General features: G+C 40.1%; 1 protein-coding gene across 15 annotated transcripts in view; it reads right to left on the bottom strand.

The window, feature by feature from the left end:
• The window catches only part of ERC2 (ELKS/RAB6-interacting/CAST family member 2), a 970,222-nt gene that overhangs the window by 396,762 nt on the left and 551,201 nt on the right, over positions 1–22,259 (bottom strand). The gene's annotated exons all lie outside the window — the stretch shown is intronic.

Raw genomic sequence — 22,259 nt, 5'->3', positions numbered from 1 at the left:
AAAAAGGAGACAAATCGCCAAGCTTGTTGCCTATGTCTTGAGGTGTTGCACACTCTTCTTTTTGAGACAGAGTCTCACTCTGTTGCCCAGGCTGCAGTGCAGTGGTGCAATTTTGGCTCACTGCAACCTCTGCCTCCTGGGTTCAAGCAATTCTCCTGCCTCAGCCTCCTGCGTAGCTAGGACTACAGGCATGCACCACCTCGCCCAGCTAAGTTATGTATTTTTAGTAGAGATGAGGCTTCACCATGTTGGCCAGGTTGGTCTCGAACTCCTGACCTCAAGCAATCTGCCTGCCTCGGCCTCCCAAAGTGCTGGGATTACAGGTGTGAGCCACCACACCTGGCCACACGTTCTTCTTTTTGCTTTTCTTATGGACCTTATAGTTTGGAGTAGTGGTGGCAGTGGTGGTGGTGGTGGCGGTGGTGGGTGTGCAGCATCCCTCCTGCCCCCTCCCTCCATAGGCCCTAGCACACACTCTTCCACTTAGCAATAACTCTGAGGGTAAGTCACCATTTGTATAGGCAGAGGAAGCCAAAACCCTACAACAGAGCAGACTAAGGAATTTTCACACCTATAAGCATTGACTTCCAAAATCAAAATACAGTTTTGAAAGAGGCAGTATAGTTTCTATTGCCTTGCAAACAAAACCCCAACTCCTTCCTGCAGCTGACAAGGGCCCTGTATTGTCAAGCCCCCTACTCAACTACACCCCACACAACCCTGGTCCATGTAGAATCTGTTCTTTCTTACCATGCGTTGTTTCCAACCCACTCCTCCCAAACTCTTCAAATAGCAGGCATCTTCTCAACTGTCAGGTCTTGGCATAAATGTCACCACCTCCCAAAGGCCCTTCTGAGCCCCTTTAGATAAAGGAGCTGCCTGCCTCCCACCTGTCCCTGGTATTCTTCATCTCAGCTCCAAGTCGGTTTTCCTCATAGCATGTGTCACAATTTTAAATGACTTTACTTAAGAATTTCCTTCTACGTACCTTCCCATTTCCTCCACAAGGCTTTTTGCTCCATGTCTATCTTACTCCTCCTGTATTTGTAATACCCATCCTGAGTCCTGGCACATGGTTGACACTTTGTAAGTACTCACCTGACTCATAACTAGAATTAGCAAAAATCATACCTGATGTTTATGCCAGTGGTTGTCAAAGTGGGGGCAGGGGATTCCCCAACCAGCAGCAGCAGCAGCAGCCTCACCTGGAAATTTGTTTGAATGTACATTCTCAGCATCCTCCCATCCCATGTTTCTGCCTATTGAATCAGAAACTGAGGATACAGCCCAACAATATGTGTTTTAACAACCCTTCTGATTGATTCTGATTCTGATGCATGTTCAAGTTCGAGAACTGCCGCTTCACACAATATTGCCCACTTTCCAAAGGGCATTCAAACACAGATGTAGGCTTGCCTCTAATTGGGAAAGGAAGAGTGAGCATGATTTTGCAGGAGACTTATCTTTACAGGCAAAGAGGCTGTGAATATTCAGCCTGGAAAAGACTCCATGTTGATGAGTATTTCTGTGTTTGGGGGAGGCTCTGTGAAAGGAACCAATTTATGCAAAGGATTCCCTGGCTCATTTCCATTCAATCAGGGGGTGATCAGGCTGAGTATGATGATGCCACAGCCACATCACTGGCATGGGAATCCTGCCTTCTCTGTAGTTATGGCCCAGATGATAGGGGTGCTTGCCTCCCAGTCTTCATCTTGATGGTAAGGTTTCCTGAAAACAAATACTGCCTTGTCATCTATGCACCCTGGCCTTCACTCAACACCTAGCACACAGTGGTGAATCAGAAAGTATCTGGGAAAGAACCAGTAGCTGAAGCAGTGGTGATGTCACCTGCATGCTGGGAGAAAACATGCAAGAGAGCTTGGCTTGCTGGATTTATCAGTGGGCTAGTAGCTTTTATATGGGAAAGTGGTTCAAAAACATGGTGGGTAGAGAAAGAATGCAGGACTTAGAGTTAAGAAAGATCCCAGTTCAAATCACAGCCACTTGCTCCTGTGTGTCTTTGGCCAAGGTAGTTGGCCTTGCTGAGTCTCTGATTCCTTAACTATAAATGGAGATATCATGCCCTGCTGCACAGGGCTTTTGCGAGGATTACATGAGATTGCAGGATAAAGTGTCTAGAATAGCATCAGGTACATACTCAGTGCTCAAGATGCTGTAATGACCCATATTAGCATTATTGCTTAATTGTTTGACTGGAGAAAATGAATCAGAGATCTGTGTCTCTGATGTAATGTGTATTCTGTAAGCATTCGATGTAAGAGAGTTACAGAATGGCATTCCTGCCCACCCCATAGTGTTCAGTGTGATGGGAGAGATCCATCAGTATAAACCATGAGGAAACACAGGTGCTGAGTTTGGACTGATGAAGGCTTAGATCCCTTCTCTGCCACTTACCAGCTGTGTGACCTTGAACAAGCCACTTACACTCTCTGGGCTTCTGCATTTGTAGATTGGAGATAATAACACACTTCACTCAGGGTCATAGTGAGGACTGGAGATTAAAATATCCATGAAACACTCAGCCCTGTGCCTAGCCCTTAGTAAGCACTTGATAAACGATAAGTATTATTTACTAAAACCAACAATAGGCAGGGCAGAATTCCACCTCTGCTACAGAAGAGGCAGACGGGGAGGAGCAGAGTGTTAGAGGCAAAAACAAAGAGGGAAAAGCAACACGTGGGGAGAGGAGGCTTCCCAGAAGTGATCGAGTTTAAATGACAGGGGTCACCACCTCAAAGGTTGGTAGGGTGAAGCAGTTACCGTCATGGTCTGATGCTGGCCAGGAGGGGAAATGCCCTTTAGCTGCTGCTAATTTCCACCACGTAAACATGCAGGTCCTACATGGTCAGATCCCCTGATTTATCAAAAGAAGCAAACATATCTGAATTTTCCTGAAAAATCTTATTTTTTAAGCAGTGCCTCAATCAAAGAGAAAAATATCCTGCCTGAATTGAAACACACATTGTAGGCCATATCTGGATCATGAATGATCAGTTTTGAGGCCTTGTTTTGAAGGATGACTAGAATTTTGTCAAGCAGGGACAGTGGAAAGAGCATTCTAGCAAGGAAACAGTATGGGCTGGGACAGGGAGGTAGGAAAGGCCAGAAAATGTTCAGAAAGCAGAATTCTGCTCCAGGAGACCGAAAGTGAACAGAGGAGGAAAGGAAGAGTCAGGGAGCAAGGCTCAGAGGGAGAAGCCTTCCAGGGAGAGATGTGGGCTCGGCTGGCAGGTAAGTCCAAGAATGCTGACATGAGAAGGAAGGAGTTAGAAATGACAGAAGAGCAGCCAGCTGGCCGGTCACTCTCTTCCCCTCTTTCCCTCTTTGGGACTCAGTTTTCCTTGCTATAAACTGAGCTCATGAATTAGATAAGCTTTAAGCCCTCTTCTAGCCCCATCCATAACACTCAGAGGGGTCACCACAATTCCTACACGTAGGGTTGCCATATGCAGCTCCTGTGCTCTAGGTTCTGGGGGATGCTGCTGTAGCTCACCATCAAGGAAGAAAAGGGTCACATGTCTGCCCCAAGAACCACCTTTTCTAGCCATAGGGACAAGCTAACTTGGGTAATGCAGAGAAAACTGGGGGACATAAGCATAGAGTCAACCCCGAGGTGAAGCTCTAGCTCAAATAATAATACATTCACCTTCATTGAATACCCACTTGGAGCCAGACTCTGGCCCACTTACTGGACAGAATAATATCTAAGGTCCCACTATTATTTCCACATTACAGATCAGGCACAGGGTGGTTAAATAGGTCTACAGTCAAAAAGCTGGAAAATGGTAGGACCAGCAGTCAAACAGGAAGTCAGTCTGATGCCAGGGTCAAGCTGCCTTCCTCTAGATCCTTTCATATCCGTGTTTCGGTACGGCACTTCTTTCACAATGGCGTCTGAAATTATGTGTTGGTACAACTCAACTGGGTCCTTGGCCACATCGGGACAGACTAAAAACCACAGTTCCCTCTCCTGCTCCAGAGAGTGGCCAAAGTTTGAGTCCTGGGGAGTTTTGTACTTCTTTTGAGACAGAGGAGAGATAAAAGGTCTTTGTTCCCAAGAACCTGGGATGTTAGTCCAAGGAGTCAAATTGTCAGAATGAGTTTGAATAAGTGGGGAGTAGCTGGGCTTGGAGAGATGTGGATTTCTACTTGCGGTGGCTGTGTAGATCTCACAGACAGCAGGGGTTTGAAGTGCATTCCATCCCAAGCAGCTCCCCAGAGCAGGGAAACAAGAAGCAGAGGACTGAAACCTAAGGGTAAAGGTTCAGGCAGCCATGGGAGCCATGGGAGGGAGTGTGTCAGCCACTATCTTTGGCATGGACCCTGAGCATCCCAGAGGCAGCCACCCCGGGGCAAAGACCACAGGCCTTCCCTCAAGCACTCTGGGCAAACTAAGAGAACCCTGAGGGACACAGAGGGAACCTCATAAAGTCTGAGATTTAATTTTCTACCAAACATGACAGATGAGGGGAGGGGTTGTGAACTAACATTTAGTTTGACTCATAAAACACAGGATGTTAGGTTTTGCATCCAAATATTATAGGATAAATTCAGTCAATGATAATTATTTACATGGAAAAATATTTATATTGAGAAGGCCTCATTTCTTTGAGGAATTTTGTCCATGTGAATACGAAAAGCCTTCCTTCTCTCGCATACATATACATTATGTATTCAGGTTGTTTTTTTTTTTTTTCTCTCTAAATATTCTATGTTTAGGTTGAATCAATGGCTAGTCTATAAGATAAAGGTAAAACTCTATTTTAAGAAAAAATTGGGCTGGTCATAGTGGCTTGCACCTGCAATTTCAGCACTTTGGGAGGCGGATGGGGGGCAGATCACTTGAAGCCAGGAATTGGAGACCAGCCTAGCCAACATGGTGAAACCCAGTCTCTGCTAAAAAATACAAAAAAAATTAGCTGGCATGGTGGTGCACACTGGTAACCCTAGCTACTCTGGAGGCTGGCTGAGGCACAAGAATCCCTCGAACCTGGGAGCTGGAGGTTGCAGTCAGCCCAGTGAGCCAAAATCACACCAGCCTGGGTGACAGCAAGATTCTGTCTCCAAAAAAAAAGCAAGAGGCCGGGCGCGTTGGCTCAAGCCTGTAATCCCAGCACTTTGGGAGGCCGAGACGGGCGGATCACGAGGTCAGGAGATCGAGACCATCCTGGCTAACACGGTGAAACCCCATCTCTACTGAAAAATACAAAAAAACTAGCCGGGCGAGGTGGCGGGCGCCTGTAGTCCCAGCTACTTGGGAGGCTGAGGCAGGAGAATGGCGTGAACCCGGGAGGCGGAGCTTGCAGTGAGCCGGGATCGCGCCACTGCACTCCAGCCTGGGCGACAGAGCGAGACTCCGTCTCAAAAAAAAAAAAAAAAAAAAAAAAGCAAGAAAAACAAAACATTAATGTGTGTGTGTGTGTGTGTATATATATGTAGACATATAAATATATGTTTCTAACTCTGCTGCAAATGAGAGATAAACCAAATATTCTAGGGGTTTCCCTAAGACCCAACATCAATACCCCAAAACTAATCAACTAATAAGTATTAATACTAATTAACAATTTCATGGCATTAATTTTGTGCCAGGCATGGATCTAAATCTTGTGAGTGTGAACAACTGTCTATAACACCATTTATTTCTCCCAACACCCTGTTGAGTTTTCATTACCATTTTACAGATGATGAAACAGACACAAAGAGGTTAAGCAACTTGCCCACAGTCACACAGCTAATGAGTGGCAGAGCCGGGATTTGAACCCAGGCTGTCAGGCTCTAGAGTCTGAAAACTACTAGAATATTTTGCTTTGTAACATCTGTTGTAAGGATTGAAGGTAAAAATGTATCATGTTTCAAACTTTCTAGAAATTCTTTCACTAATTCAACACACTTATTGTGGCACTATGCCGGGTATGAGGGACGCAATCCCTGCACTCACGGTGCTCACAGTCTAGCAGAGAACTTCTCTTCTTCCCCTTTCCCTCCTTCCCCATGCTCCATCCCTCTCTCTGTCCCAAGGAAATTATCCACATGAACAGACTTTATTTCACAACTTCATCTAAAAACTCACATGCACATACCCTGATGATGTAACTGAACAGGTCTAAAAAAAAAAAAAAAAAAAAAAACCCAAATTTACAAATTTAAAAAAGAAAATCACCAACCCAAAGAGAGAAGGACATGGCCCAATGGGAAATAAACCCAAATTGCTAAGACACATACAGCACTAAAATCTAGAAGGCCTGAAAGATAACGTTTGCCACTATTGAGAGATTTCTAGTGCTTTCAAGTCCACAAAGTCCACAAGCAGAGAGTGGTTCATAAACATCCTGTCTAAATGTAACATTGGAGGCCTGTCTCAAGGTAATATTCTAGTAAGGGAAAGAGCATTGACTTCATCGTAAGCGGCTAGTCTGCCGCTGATGGCAGACTAAGACTGGAATGTGCAGATAATTATCTTTAAGGCCAGTCAACGGCTATATGTCTCCTATAATATCACCTTTAAGATCAAGCCAAGACATTCCAGTCTGAATCAAGGTTTATTTATGAAAGGATTTAACACTTTTAGATCCCATATTGCTTGGAGGACCACCAATTTGCATTCCCAAATATCCAATTTCTTCAATTTCACAGAGCATGAATGAGATTTCAGGTTCTCATATGTTAGAGGGAAAAATTTAAGACACTAAAATTCCTTTTCTTCAATGAGGTGAATTTCTTTGCTAACGCCTCCACAAAATAAAATCACCACTAGGGACTGAAAGTAGAAAATATCATAAGTCATAATGCCACATTCATGTAGATATAAGCAAATTTTCAGGTATTTCCAGCTGAATGGTCTTCCTTGTTCCACTCAAACTTGAAAGGTCAAAGGAGCAATTTGATTGTGGGTGCTCTATACAGACCACAGACAGGAGGAAGAATGGCCCTTCTACCAGCAAGGACACAATGTTTAAAGGGGCATGCAGACAGCTGAAATCCAAATGAACCCCCATATATTGGAGTGATCTACCAAAGGGAACCAGTTAATCAGGAAGACTGTACAAGTTTCCTCATTGGTGGTGTTAGGGATTGATCAGACATCTGTTTTAAAGAACCGGTATGAATATTGTCTTAAACTACACCAAAACCAGCATAGCATGGGATGTGGAGTGAGAGGTGGTGGTACCTACCCACAGGTGAGGAGAGAGAGAAGAAATCTCAGAAAAGATATCCCAGAGCTGGTATTTCAGCCCTATAATGCTACCTGATGGTTGCCAATGCGAGTAAGAAAGATAATGATGACCATGAAGGTTGCCAACGGGTATTAAATCAACCCATCATTTTATAGGGAACATAGTAGCATTCATTTGATGACGTCAGCACACTGAAATAGTTTAAGAATGAAGCAAGAAAAAACGAAAAGGCACTTCAGTTGAAGAACAGTCAAATGCCCTGTCTTTATTATTACCCTACTGTGTGTGTATGCATATGTGAGTGTATATTTACTTTTATGTGAAAATCCAGCCCTCTTGATAGTCATATTTATCACTCTAAACTAATAAAGAGCCATTCTAACTTTCTGAGACAAAATTAAATGTACATATACACATATTTGTACACATAGTAGAGAAGGCTGTTTGGAAAGAAATATATCAGGGAATTAACAGTGGTTTCCCTCGATTATGAATCATGGGCTTTTTTTCTATTTCTCATTACTCAAACCCAAAATAGCTTTATTGATACTTTGATCTCAATTATAAAAATAATGCATATTTATGTCTCATTAACATTAAACATACAGGAAAGTATGAGAGAGAGAAAGAAAAGTAAAACAAAAATCAGAAGCACAAACCCAGGACCCAGAGGACCACTGATGGCCATTTTTATAGGCTTCCAAACTTTTTTGCATCAGCGCCCCTTCTTTCAACAAGTCAGACATGCTACACATACTGTTTTATGGCTTTCTTTTTTTATTGTATTTATTTATTTAGAGATGAGGTCTTGCTCTATTGCCCAGGCTGGAGTATAGTGGTGTGATCATAGCTCACTGCACCCTTGAACTCCTGGGCTCAAGCAATCCTCCCATTTCAGCTCCTGAGTAGCTAAGACTATGGGTGCATGCCACCACACCTGGCTATTTTTCTTTTTTTAGAGACAGGTCTTGCTTTGTTGTCCAGTCTGGTCCTTCCTTTTAGTTCGACAAAATAACATGGATGTTTTCTCTATTGATAAATATTGATCTAGTTCATTTTTTCATGGTCACAGTGTAATCTATAAGAATCACCTCCTGGGGGTCTTGTGGTCTAGGCCCACAAAGGAAGCAAATTTTAAAATTTATAAATAAGAGTAGATAAATCATATTTAAATAGTTTCTTTGCCAATGACCTGGTGATTACTTAAGAGAAATTCCCAGACAGGTACTTGCTGGTTACATGTACATCTTTATGGTTTAGCACACATACCTATAAATTGGTCTCCTGAAAAACCACACAAATCCAGAAAGAGAGGCATATTTTATTTTCTTCTTTTTGTTTTTCTCTATTTTTTGTAACTTGCTTTTTTGCTGACATTATACTTAAAAATTGCTTCTATAAAAGGAAAAAAAAAATATTTTATGGAAAAAGAAAAGGGACAATTGGAAGATGCCTTTTTCCAATGGAGAATTTTGAACTACGGGACAGGACTTTCCCAGAAAGAAGATGGGGACACAAGACTTGACACTACTGTCCATTAAACTCACCACCTCACCCCCCTCGCTCATGCCCATCATCCAGACTTTTCACAAACGATCATCTACAGGAGGAAACGCAGTGATGAGCAAGCCTCAGTATTCACTCTTTACATAGTTCTAGCTAACACTGCATCAGTAAAAGACCATTCTGTACCCTTTTTCTAGTAGTATTTCCCTTGAAGGTAGAGATTAAAAAGAATCCACCTTAGACTGAAGCAGGACTTTCCAATTTCCTTCCCTATCCTTAAACTAATAAAATATTCTTACCTCTTTATGACAAAAATTTTTTTTAAAGATAACACAGCCCAACTGAACCAGGGGTGGGGAACAAGGAGACTGGATACTCATCTTGAGAAAAGTCTCCAAAAGTGATCAATATAAAAAATATTTTCAGTTGTTATTTTCATGAAGTTTGTTAACTCTGATGCAAAGATGTATCTGAAATCTCTAGATATACACAGACATTAGTCAACAACTGAGGTTCTTTCTGTATGGGCTAGTTTCCCACCAACCAGAGTCATGGGCTTCCGAACCCCTCCCATTCTTAGTCTCACTACCTCTAATGTCAAACCTGGCTGAACTGGGGGCTGGAGACTGGGTCTCTTATATTTAAATATTACTTTATTTTTAACACTCTCTATTGGCTAAAAATAAAACAGAAGTTCAGAGAACTCAGAGGCCATGAATCTGCTTACTTCAGAGGTCACGTTTAACATTTAAGAATACTGCCAGCTTTTCACTTTAACACGGTACCCACTCCTACCAAAATCCTCTTTCTGTTGATAAACACACAACTTGATTCTTACCACTTCTAGAAAGTCATCACCCTGCTGCTTGTCCTGTCCTTAGATGCAAGGTCTGAGAATTCACGAACTCCCCTGATGCAGGCGACCTATTGGCTAAGCTTCACCTCAGGCCAGAAGAAACAACTGGCCCATGCATTGCACCATTTTCCAACTGGCAGAAGTAAACACATGACATCTAGGCCCACAAAGGAAGCGGCTACTTCTTAAGTTGATTTTGATGATCTCTTGAACTTTATCCCACAAAACTAGACACCAACCATTGCAAGATGGAAGGAGAGGAGCTAGACATGTACCTTCTTTCTGGACATTCTTCCTTCTAAGTGCTAATCATTCCTGCAGTCCTCTGTTTGGGAACATAGTTCATTGTTTTAATGCATATAAAAAGCAAACAATTAAGATAGAACCAAAGATTTAAAAAAGAATCTAATTTTGAAGCATCTTGCCTTTCAGATCCAGTCTTTTATAAAACCTATGAAGTTGTTGCATATTTCATACACACTTTTTAATTGGATCCACCTTAGTTGAAATGCTCATATCCATAGTGTCCTGAATAAGTCTCAGGATGGACATTTGTCAGGACATAGTAATTTCCATATTTGCCTCAACTGTACCAAGTATATAAACCCTATGCTGTTTAATATTATTTCAGCATTTTTTAAAGCAAAAATAAAATAATTTAAAAATTCATATAATTATACAATCATTGCTGTACCAACAAAGATTATGACGCTTCTGTTGGCTTACAGAAGGCATTTCCATAGAACAGACAGAAAGGGTCATTTTAGCTGATTAAAAAAAGTCTGAATGCAGTACAAAAAGGGCTGCTATGGAGGTATGTAGTATATAAAATCAAACTCACAAGAATCACTTATATTAATTCATAACACGCCTTGGTTTCAGAAAGAAATGGCCGTGTTTTTAATATTTTAGGCCTTTTGATAAAATTCTGTGACATGACAGCTATACATTTGGTTATGAGAAAAGCGAGTTTGGATTCATGAAAGATACACAACATTTGAGCTAATGGGGAGGTACAATAAGAACCCACTGATCCTTATGGATATCAATACACCTGACAAGTAACAGCTTTCCTACCTTCTGACTGGCTGAAGGATTGGAAACAAGATAACCACCCTCATTAGCAGTACATGTATGCAGAAAGACAATAGGCTCAATTAAGGTCATCGAGGGGAGCTGACTTAATTTGGGGGGGTGCCTATCCAGAGGCTTGGTGATCGCTTCCTAATTTATTGCTGTATTGTAGAGAGTAAGAATTCTGGATAAGTAAGGTCCTAAAATGTAAGAAGTTACAGATGACTCCAAAAATTATTTGAATCTTTAAAAAATGATGACAGATTATAAGACAAAAAAATCATTTAAGTCCTTCCTAGTAATAAATATATTCAAAATAGAACATGAATATTCATAGTATTTGTAATAAGGCCATCCCAACTCACACACAGTTGCTGACCCAAAGTCCCAGAGCATGAACTCTGCTGTGAGGTCAAGCCAGGCCGTTCTGAGAGTAGTGCTAAATCCTTCAACCACTGCAGACCCATTCAGTTCACTGTGGCAACAGCGTGGTAAGAATATTTCAGTCCCAGTGGCCTGGAAGAATGAGTGTACTTCACAAAGCACCTAATTTATTCCCATAAAATGCTTGGCATGCCAATTGACTTTAGGCTCATTTTACACAAAAATCTAGGTTTTTGGAAAGATTTACTCTTGGGTTTCCAAATGTTTATTGCCTCGCTGACAGATTTTTAGACTGGTGCTTGTAACAGGTGATTTTTCACACCATAAGGAATCCAAAATGTGATTCCAGGACACTAGGCAAAAATTATCTCTAAGATTCCAGTTGGTGTCAAATCACATAGAACCTAGAATATACAAGCAGACAAGTAAAAATACTTCCTCATTAATAATCACATGTGAGCTAGTATAGTGCCATCAAAAGTTACACCGACCACACCTCTCACTCTCCCTCACTCTGTAAGGTCCATGCCTACTGGTATGTTCTCTGTTCAGCAAATGCACTGAGCGTGTTCCCACTGCAGGTGGCTTGCATTTGCTGTTCCTGCCACCTAGAGTTCGCTCATTCCAGTGTTTGTAGGTTGGCTCCTGACTGTTATTCAGCTTCAGGTGTAGCCCTCCTGCCTCTCTCCAAGCCACACTGTATATAATATGGCCTGGCTGACTTCCTTCATAGCATATATTACAATCTCTCTTGTTCATTTTAAAAACATGTATTTCTTGTTAATGAGGGCAAGACCTGGTCTTTCTTGCCTTTCTGTTCCTAGTACCTGGAACGGTATTTAGGACAGGGGTGAGCACTCAAGAAATATATGCTAAATAAATGAGTAAAAGTTTTAATTAATCAAAAGTACTAGGGGTTTTTTTTGCACTAAAGTGCAAAGCCATGAGGTATCATTTATATTGTATTGTAAGTATTCCATTATTTTTAAAACAAGATATATTTGAGACAAGCCATATGAAAATTAGGTCATAATCTGCAGAATGAAGAGGATTCCATTAACTCACTAGTTCCTAAAATTCCATCATGAAGATCCCCTCTTGTAGTTTTTCTTCCATGCCAATGGTTTGAAATAAAATGCTTTTCAAACCCACTTGCTTCTATTAAATCAGTTTGTATACCCTTATACACTTTCTAACAAGATTTTTGCAAGAAAAAAAATGGCAGGTGGAAAAAAACTTGTTCATGAATATTCATAGCAACATTCCTTATAATGGCCAGAAGCGGAAACAACCCAAATCAACCAATGAACAGATAAATAAAATATGGTATATCCATATAGCCATGCAATAGAACATTATTTCTAACAATAAATGGAATACTAACACACGCTGCAACATGGATGAGCCTTGAAAACATTGTCCTAAGAAGAAGAAACCAGATACAAAAGACCATACGCTATATGATTCCCTTTATGTGAAATATATGAATAGGTAAATCTATAAACTATATAATTCCATTTATATGAAATGTATGAATAGGCAAATCCATAAAGGCAGAAAACAGATTAGTGGTTACTGGAAGCTGGGATTTGATGAAGGGCAGGGGGAGTGTGGAATAACCGCTTACAGGTACAGAGTTTCCTTTTGAGGTAACAAAAATGTTCTAAAATTGATTGCACAACTCTGTGAATATGCTAAAAATCACTGAGTGGTACACTTTAAATGGTGAATTGCATGGTATGTGAATTATATCTCAATAAGGCTGCTACATATTTTTCCAAATGCTGTGTGGATACCAGTTATATCTTTGAGAATGGAGCTAGACGATTAATTCTCATCCAGACCTAAAGTCTACAAATAAAGACACTATCTGCTCATTGAGAGTTGCCTTGATTAAGAAAATGCTAGCTGCTCTAACAGAGAAACTCTGAAATCTCAGTGGCTTATTTTAAGTTTATTTCTAGCTCAAATTTTTTCTGTCTAGTGGTTTCACTATCCTTTAGTGAAGTAGATCACTAGATCTATATCTAGACATCAATAGAGATAAGAGGATAGATCACACCAAAGCTATTTATATGCCAGGTCTGAAAATGGAAAAGGATAAGTTACTTCCATTGACCAAAGCTTGGTCATATGGCCATTTCTAGCTACAGAGTAATCTGGGAAATGTAAAGTATATCTAGGGGTAAGAGGAATTAGGTTTTGTTGAAGGTGTAGCTAGCGGAGACTTACTCCCTCAGGGTTTACTGTCTTAAAAAATAAAAAGGTGGGGGCAGGGTGATCTATGAGCATCTGTTTTGTCTCACTCTTCCTCCAAATATCTTCCTTCTTAACAAGTAATTGGTGCCAGTCAGGGAATAAACTGGTAAAACTCCCTTACAGAGAAATTTGGCAATATGGAATAAAGTTAAAGATGTGTGAAAATTATGGCCCAAGGTGCTAGATTAGAAAAACATAACCACGAGTTTTTTCAGCTTTTCATTCCTTAAATCTGGGCTGGTCTTGGGACTTGCTTAGACCAAAAGAATGTGGTGGAAATGATGCACTGTGTGCATTTCAGAGTCAAAGCCTTAAAAGGCCTTGAAGCTTCTTCTTGAAACACCGTCTCAAGAATGCTGTGCTGTGAGGAAGCTGATCCACCCTACCATAGGATAAAAAGCCATATGGAGATCTGAAGTGCCCTAGCCACAGGCAGCACCAGCCAGATATGTAAGTGGGGCCACATCAGACAATTCACTCATTCTAGACATCACCTGACTGCAACTAGATGAATAAGACTAGCTAAAGAATCATGCCAAAACACAGCATTGTGTAAATCATTATTTTAAGCCAGTAAGTTTGGGGTGTTTTGTTATGCAGCAATAGATTCCTGATGTAAACAAGAATTTTATCTTCAAGTATACACTGAAGATAAATTCTCATATGTTTTCTCAAAGAGAAATGCTCAAGAATGTCCACCACCGCATTGTTTGCAAAAGGAAAAATACAAAAATAACTAATATGGCAACCATTACCAAAAAATGGATATTTAAAGTATGATGTAGGTAGGATGGAGTGGATCATGCCTATAATCCTAACACTTTGGGTGGCCAAAGTGGGAGGATTGCTTGAGGCCAGGAGTTCAAGACCAGCCTGGGCAACATAAAAAGAACTTATCTCTACAAAAAGTTTCAAAATTAGCAGGGCACAGTGGCACATGCCTGCAGTCCTAGCTACTTGTAAGACTGAAGTGAGAGGATGGCTTCAGCCCAGGAGTCTGAGGCTGTCAGGAGCTATGACCATGCCACTGCACTCCAATCTAGGCAACATAGTAAGACTGTCTCTAAAAATAATCATTTAAAAAAGTATGATGCCAATGGAATGCTATGCAGCAATGAAAATAAAACAGAGCTACAGGTATCAATTGGATAAACTTCAAAAACATACTATTAAGAAATTAAAATGAATTGCCCAGTGATACACATTTATTGAATCAACAAATATTTACTGAACACTTTGTAGGTGTCTGGAATAAACTCCCACAACCTCACAACTTTATCTTCAATGAACATGTATTCTAGTGGTAGGAGACATCCAGTAAAGAAGAAAATAAGTAAAATGTGTAATAACTGAGACAGTGAAGAGTGCCAAAGAGACTAATAAAGCAGAAGAAGGAGATGACCGACTTGCAATTTTAGGTGGGGAAGCCCAGGAAGGCCCTAAGGTAGAGCCATGTAAATAAAGACTTGAGTGGGTAGGAAACCAGCCACTGGCTATCAGGGGAAGGGCATTTTAGGCAAAGGGAATTGCAAGTGCAAAAGCCCCAAGGTGGAAGGGCCCCGGTTCATTCAAGGAATAAGGAGGAGGCCACTGAGTAAATGGCCTAATAAGTAAAGTTAATGAATAAAGAAGAAAGTATGAAGCCATTTATGTTGCACTTAAGAACGCAGAAAATAATAGCACATATTATCTGTGAATTCATAACATCAAGTAAAATTACAAAAATAGTCTACATTGGTTAGGAATACACACATATATCAAATAAGTATAAAAATTAGTATGGCCGGATGCACATTACATTTGGGAGAGGATTCTCTTTGAGAAAAACGGAGATTAATGGAATCAGAATGGAGTAAAATATTTTATCTATTTAAAAATGTCATGCAAATATGAAAAAATTATTTATTAAGTAAAATTTAATTTGTATTGAGTGTTGGGTTAATGGAATTCATTACACTATTTTCTGTATTTTCCAATATGTTTGAAATATTTCATAATTGGTTTTAAAAAGGCACTAAACTAATAAATATTTCATCAACAATCAGCAACTGTTGTTTAAATGAGAAGATCTAGTTGCACATACACACATGCACACTAACACACACACACACCCCCCCCCCAAGTGAGAAGGATTTTTGCTAACTGTCCAAAAACTCAACAGGCATCTGGGGGATGGGCTTCACTGAAAAGGACATCATCTCTCCCTGGAGGTAACAGTCAACATATTTCATGCATAATATTATATAAGATTTAATCCATATCTAGTTATCTTAATTCTATTTTAATAATGGCAAACATCAACGTGGATTCTACTTGAACCCTTTAGTGCTTCTTTATCTGCCTCTAATACAATTTCAAAGAAGCACTTGAATGTAAAATTCATTCTAAATAATAGAGCATGTGATTCTGCAAAACCAAACAGGAAGTGGGGAGGTTAATAATGATAACAATGACAATAATTGTATGGCATTCATTGGATGTTCAGTATTTGTCAGTCACTTTTCCAAATTCCCATCTTGTATTAGCTCATTGTTTTTTCCTACCAGCCCTATGAGGTTATCCCATTTGACCACTGAAGAATGGAGGGGAAGAGAGTGACATGCCCAAGATCACACAGCTAGAAAGTGATGACATTGGGCTTCAAACCTAGGGAGCTAAGTTTGATGGCAGAGGCTGAATCATAACCACTCAGCTCTGTTGGGAATGCAGAAACCTCTGAGCACACCCTAAAACTTCTCTCACAATTTGCTGCTTATGTACTAAAGTAAAAACTGACTGTGAACGTGTTTGTGCAATTAGGCAATAAATTATTAACTACATGGTTCATATTTGCTTCAATTGACAGGATTAAAGACTTCAATTGAATCAGTGTGAACCTTAATTACCCACCAACATGAATTTGAAATCTGGCTAACTCTGGTAAATAAAAATATACCAATAAAACTGCACCCAAAATAGTTATGACCCTTTAAACTCTTATAAACACTATCATCCTTATGATGGTGTTGGTGTTTGGGGAAGAGGGGGCAGGGTCCTATCTAGCTCTGAGAATTGCCTCCTGATTCTCACTGAACTCCTCATTCATTTATTTGAAGGCTGTATTCCCACACATATCAGTCCTACAGAGTTTTATGAGGCAAGGTTTGGAGATTGCTTCGCTCCTGGGAATTCTCAACATGGCAGTTCAAAATTCTGTCATTGCAAATCGAACAATCAACCTGAATACGGTTTTTAAAAAACAAGATGCTGAGACAATGAATACAATGCAACGGCATCTAAGATCGTTAAAGCCAAAGTTGGAAAATGCAAATTAATTTATTTTAGTTTTAGCCACAAAAATGAAAAAGAACTAGCATATCACTTTTCTACTAGTTTTGTGTTAATAGGAGATTTAAATATGAATGCAGTCCATATAGAGAGACTATTAATTCTTATAACTGAAAAATCACGTTCTCTAGGAATTATATGCAATTGGGAACATCTAAAAAGTATTTAATGGGACATCTTAAAAACAAATTCATTGTTGGTTAATCAATTCTTTCAGATAATTTCTACTGTTAACATAACTAATAGTTTCCCTAATTTAAATGAAGCTTTGTTAAATGAGATCAGACTCTGTCTACCTCTTTGCTCTTGCTAAATTCTAATGATTGTATAATATCAACCCAGAGGTACTGCCTTGCCCTCCACATTAGCTCATACAGAGAAATGTATTCATTCAGAAGTCTTCCCAAACATACCCTCCTCTAGTCACTTAGTCTTCAAACTAAATAAGTGGACTAGAACTTTCTAGCAACTGTCTCAGAATACTTCTCACCCACATAGTTTCAAATCAGTTACTTTAAGTACATTAAAGCTTAATTTAAACTATTTTTATTACTGGAAGCAAGGTAAATTCAATGCTCCCAGAGTGACGTTTCTAACAAAACCAACTCAAACTTTGCTTCACTAAAATATAACCACCCAGGGGAACAACATCATAAAGATAGTAATTATGGTGAGATAATCAAAGGCCTCCACACTGAAAAAAAAAATTGTCCTAAAAATGTCACTTGTGGGTTTTGAGGCTTTGGAGCCCTTCAAGGGACTATTTTAAACAGAAATCAAGCGGAAGCAACACACTTGGGGTCTCTCTGTGTCTCCCCTCCCCTTTCTCTCACTCTTGGGAAGAAGAAAAGATGCCAGAAGAATAACATCAAGCAGCTCTTCTCCCCTCTACCCCTTTCTTTCTTTGTCTTAATTTCTACAGTTGCTTCAAAACATCCCCATTTTACTTAGAATCTTTTTCCTCTCAGATGTTCCTGGCTTGTAATTACAATCAAACAGAGACCCTACGTAACTGTCCTCAAGACCTTCCAGGTCTCTCACAGGGAAATTCCCAGCTGAAACTGCATCTGTCTCTTGCTGTTTAAAGAAAACAGCAGTATGAATTAACTATAAAAGTTGACTCAATTGGAATGGACAACTCTCATAAAAGGAAACACAATAAGCACTTGAACAAGATGCTCAACATCACCAGATATTGGGCAGACGCAAATAAAACCACAGTGAGATTCCACTTCACACCCATCGGGATGGCTACTGTCAAAAAGTATTGGTGAGGATGTGGGGGAACTGGAGTCCTGTGCACTGCCAATGAAAAAGCAACATGGTGCAGCCACTGTGGAAAACAGTATGGCAGCTCCTCAAAAAATTGGGAATGGAATTACCACACAGTCCCTCAATTCCACTCTGGGTCGATGCCCAAAAGAACTAAAAGCAGGGACTTGAACAGATACGTATACACCACTGTTCATAGAAGCATTATTCACAATAGCCAGGAAGTAGAAACAACCCAAGTGTCTATTGACAGATGAATGAATAAACAAAATGTGATATATACATGTCATGGAAAATATTCCATTATTCATCCTTAAAAAGGAAAAATAAAAATCTGACACATGATACACATGGATGAACTCTGAAGACATCGAGTTAAATGAAATAAAGCAGACATGAAAAGAAAAATATTGTATGACGCTGCTCATTTGAGATACTTAGAGTAGTTAAATTCATAGAGCCAGAAAATAGAACACAGGTTGCCAGGGACCAGGGCTATGAGGTTATTGATGTGTTACTGTTTAACAGATATAGAGTTTCAGTTCCGGAGATGGATGACAGTGATAGTTGCACAACAATTCAAATGTATTTAAAGCCACCGGTAAAATTGTAAATTTTATGTTATATATATTTTGCCACAATAAAAAAAGAGCTGACTCAGAAGATATAATAGCAAACAAGGAATTATTTTCAATTCATTTATAAAAGCTTTTATAAATAGCAATAGCTTTTATAAATCTGCCTCTTCAATTGCGGCTCCAGGATAGGCTACGAATATAGGGAATCTGAGTTGTAGAGGCTCTCTTCTTAGTGACCTCAGATCAGAGTCTAGGTTGTGATAGACAGAATCACAACAATTCATGCCTTTAAATTTTCTACTGCTTTAGGAAGAAGGCTCTAGCTTAAGACAAATGGAGCTCATTTCTTCTATGCACCAGCCCTAACAGACATCACTAATCAATTACAGCACTGCCTTACACTGAGTCCCCTGGGACCTCATAATCTTTCCCAGCATAGGGTTAAAGCAGCCACCAATTAATCAGAGCTGTCTCCCAAAATGAAATCTATTTGTTGTAGTGATCCAGGTGGCAATCTATTTATTTTAAGCCAAACTAAAATGTTACATATTAAAAACCAGTTATTATTAAGCTAGGGACACCAGATTACAGATGCAAGGGAACAGATTTGCCCCACTTTCTGTTCATACCTTTTCAGCTGTTTGGGATTCTGACACATACCATAGAAAAGCACCTTGGATAAAACAACACAAAAATCAGAGAGAGAGAGATTCTGGTACATATAATATACTAGTAGAATTAAAGCTATCCTTCAGGAAAGGCCTCACTGTCTTCTGGAGCAGGGGTTGGCAACCGTCTTCTGCCAAGGGCCAGACAGTAAATATTTTGGCCTTTGTGGTCCATATGGCCCCTGCTGCAGCTCCTCAATTCTGTCCTATGAAAACAGCTACAGACAAATGAATGGGCATGGCCACATTCCAATGAAACTATGCATAAAAACAGGTGGCAAGAGGTATTCAGGTTTGGCCCGCAGACCATAGTTGGCCAACCAGTGTTCTAGATATTCTATCTTCAGTCCAGATCTCTGTAGGGGCCTTTTTACTCTTTCTTTTCATGTAACTTCAGATTTTAAAGCCATTTCTAGTCCCATCTGAGCATCACCTTCCTCTCTCCGCAAAAATCCTGTGGACCCGGATATAGCTGAATGAAGACCCAGTGCAGAAGGCAGAGCTCCAAGCAGAAGGTGGAGTGAGGCACAAAGAAAGGATTCAAGAGCACAGAAATGTTGTGGGGAGAGGGAGCATTTAGAGTTAGAACGAAAAGCCAAGAACTAAGGTCTTCTCCCAGTGGGAGCCTGAAAGATGGATCAGCAGAGTAGGGGAGTCACTCCTCAATTTCTAGCCATCCAGAAGCTGGATGCTTTAAAATATAGGATTCAGATCTATTCAAAATGAACCCTGTGTGGATATGCTTTTGGATTCCATGTGTGAGCTTGATCTGATTCGCACTACCTTGCTAAGGACAGTACAGAGAATTATATCCTCACATCTCTCTGGAGACTGGTGCAAAGTAGGTTCAAAGCTTAAACAAGGTTATTTAATCTGTTGCCACTTCCCACAAACTGCTCAAACACAATTATATACAGCAGGGTAAGCGTGGAGCAGGTTGAGCCAGGAGAAAGAAAGAGCAGGGCATGTTTGTAAAGAGAATGGATCCATTCAGTGTTACGAGATCCTAAAGCTGGAGGCAGATTCTGGTGCAAAATGGGGATGAGAGTTAAGCCAGAGTAAGACAATGGAGGGCCTTGAATGTCCCAATAAATATCTCAGAGTTTGCCTTGCATTCAATGGTAGGGTTATTGAAAATCTTAGGTAGGACAGTGATGAGAAAGTGTAGAGAGTAACTCAAAACAGACTCAGGGCTTGAGGCAGGGGGACTGGTCAGGAAGCCACCACCTAATCTAAGCAAGAGAAGATGAAGATCACAACAAAGTTAGGGTATGAAAGGGATGAGGAGGATGTTGCAGATTCAATAAATATTTAGGGGCTAAAATCAGCAGGACCCAGTGAGCAATTAGATGTGAGAACAGGGGTATGTCAGAGACAGAAAGGAACTAAGGGTGGCTTAGATTTCTGGCCTGGACAACTGGGCAGATGCCTGGGCTATGTCCCTGTGAAGCCAGACCAAGCCATACCCCAATATGATCTTCCAAATTACAGACAGAACTATGCACCCAGCAAACAGGAAATCTGGAAAAAGTTCCAAGAAGAAAAAATTTAAAGACAAAACCAAGTTTGGAAATATCCTAGTAACAAGTACTGGAAATCATAATTACGGATGCATAAATAAAAGGCCAGCAGAGACAAACGACTATATGATGCTACTATTAAAGCTAGCTTTACTGTACACGGTAGTATTTCTACTGTGTTTCAATGTTTTCCTGTAAAATACACAAAGCTATAAAATGTACATCACATGTGTGTCTGTGTGTTTTACAACCAGGCCATGCCTCAGATGAACACCTTCTGTCCTGTAGTATTTCATTAGACACAGCACCTTTAAACAATGGAGGGAATTTTAGTAAGTACATATTTCAAATGACCCACCCAGAAAAGAGATTTGAGTGGGTGAGCACCCATTTACTATTTAGGTTTACAAATTATTGCTATTTCTACAACTTTTAAAATATTTTCAAGTTGTCTTAAATAGTGTATACATCATTAAATAGATGTCAAATGATTATGGGAAAATGACATGGAATTGTTGAAGCACTACCAGTCATGGGTAACTAAATTCAAAAAGACATGGAGGATAGAAAAAGACAAAAAAGAACAGCAAAACGTCCAGAGGCTTGGAAAAATCTATTCCCATGGAGTAAATTCAAGGTCTATATGCTGTGCCTAAATTCAAACCAAGACCTAGTATGCTGGCTTCTACATTCCACCTGCTGCCCTAACAGAGCTTGTTTTTTTGTTTGTTTGTTTGTTTTAAAACAAACAAACAAACAAACAAAAAACTAAAAGAGCAAAAGTCCTACACATTGAAGGACATACAAAGATTTTATATCATTTATCAAGGATTGAAATAAATAATATTCAGAAACAGGCTCCTGGTCTTTCAGTTTCACCCTGTGAAATGTACCTATGTTCCATGGACTGCAGAACAGTTGAACACAAGTAAGATCCGGGTTTGAATCTTGGGTCTGTCACTAACAAACTGCATTCCATCGAATAAGGCATCCTCCTTTATCACCTTTTGTCTCTACACCTGAAAAATCAGGAGGGTGAACTCAAGCATCATGGCCCCTTCCTGCCAGGTCCTCCAGCCAGGCAGCCCCTGGAGAGTCCTCCACAGCACTCCACAAGTTTTTCATTAATTTCCTATTTCAGGTCTCCGTGGCTAGAAGACAAGTCTATGAAGATGGGGGTTATGTAATCTTGTTGACTTCAGAATACCCAATGCCTTATACAGTCCCTGGCACTCAGGAAGGGCTCAATAAATATTTTTCAAGTAACTGCCCTCAAGGAACATCCGCAGGCTTTTTTTATTCATTTGTTTTTATGTAGTTAGTTACTAGCAACCCCAGAAATAAAATTCAGATCCCTGATACTGCCCTGAGAGTGGAGGGCAAATTAGTTCCAAGTTGGACCCCTGTCCTTTCCATTTTTGCTATCAGATCATTTGGGGACTTGCCTCATTAGAAGCTTTCCCAGTAACTGGTTGCTCGCCCATCTGAAGGTCCACATTCCTAAACTGTTCCCCAGAGCTTCCTCTTTCTTCCAAAAGGAAACATAAACCCCATTTAGGTTTGTCTTAGATTTTACATTAACAACCATAAAGAGGCTGATCATAAAATGGCACATA

Source organism: Chlorocebus sabaeus, chromosome 22, assembly GCF_047675955.1.
Source record: "Chlorocebus sabaeus isolate Y175 chromosome 22, mChlSab1.0.hap1, whole genome shotgun sequence".
Classification (NCBI taxonomy): Eukaryota; Metazoa; Chordata; class Mammalia; order Primates; family Cercopithecidae; genus Chlorocebus; species Chlorocebus sabaeus.
Note: the sequence above shows the minus strand (reverse complement) of the source record. Positions and strands in the feature narration are given on the sequence as shown.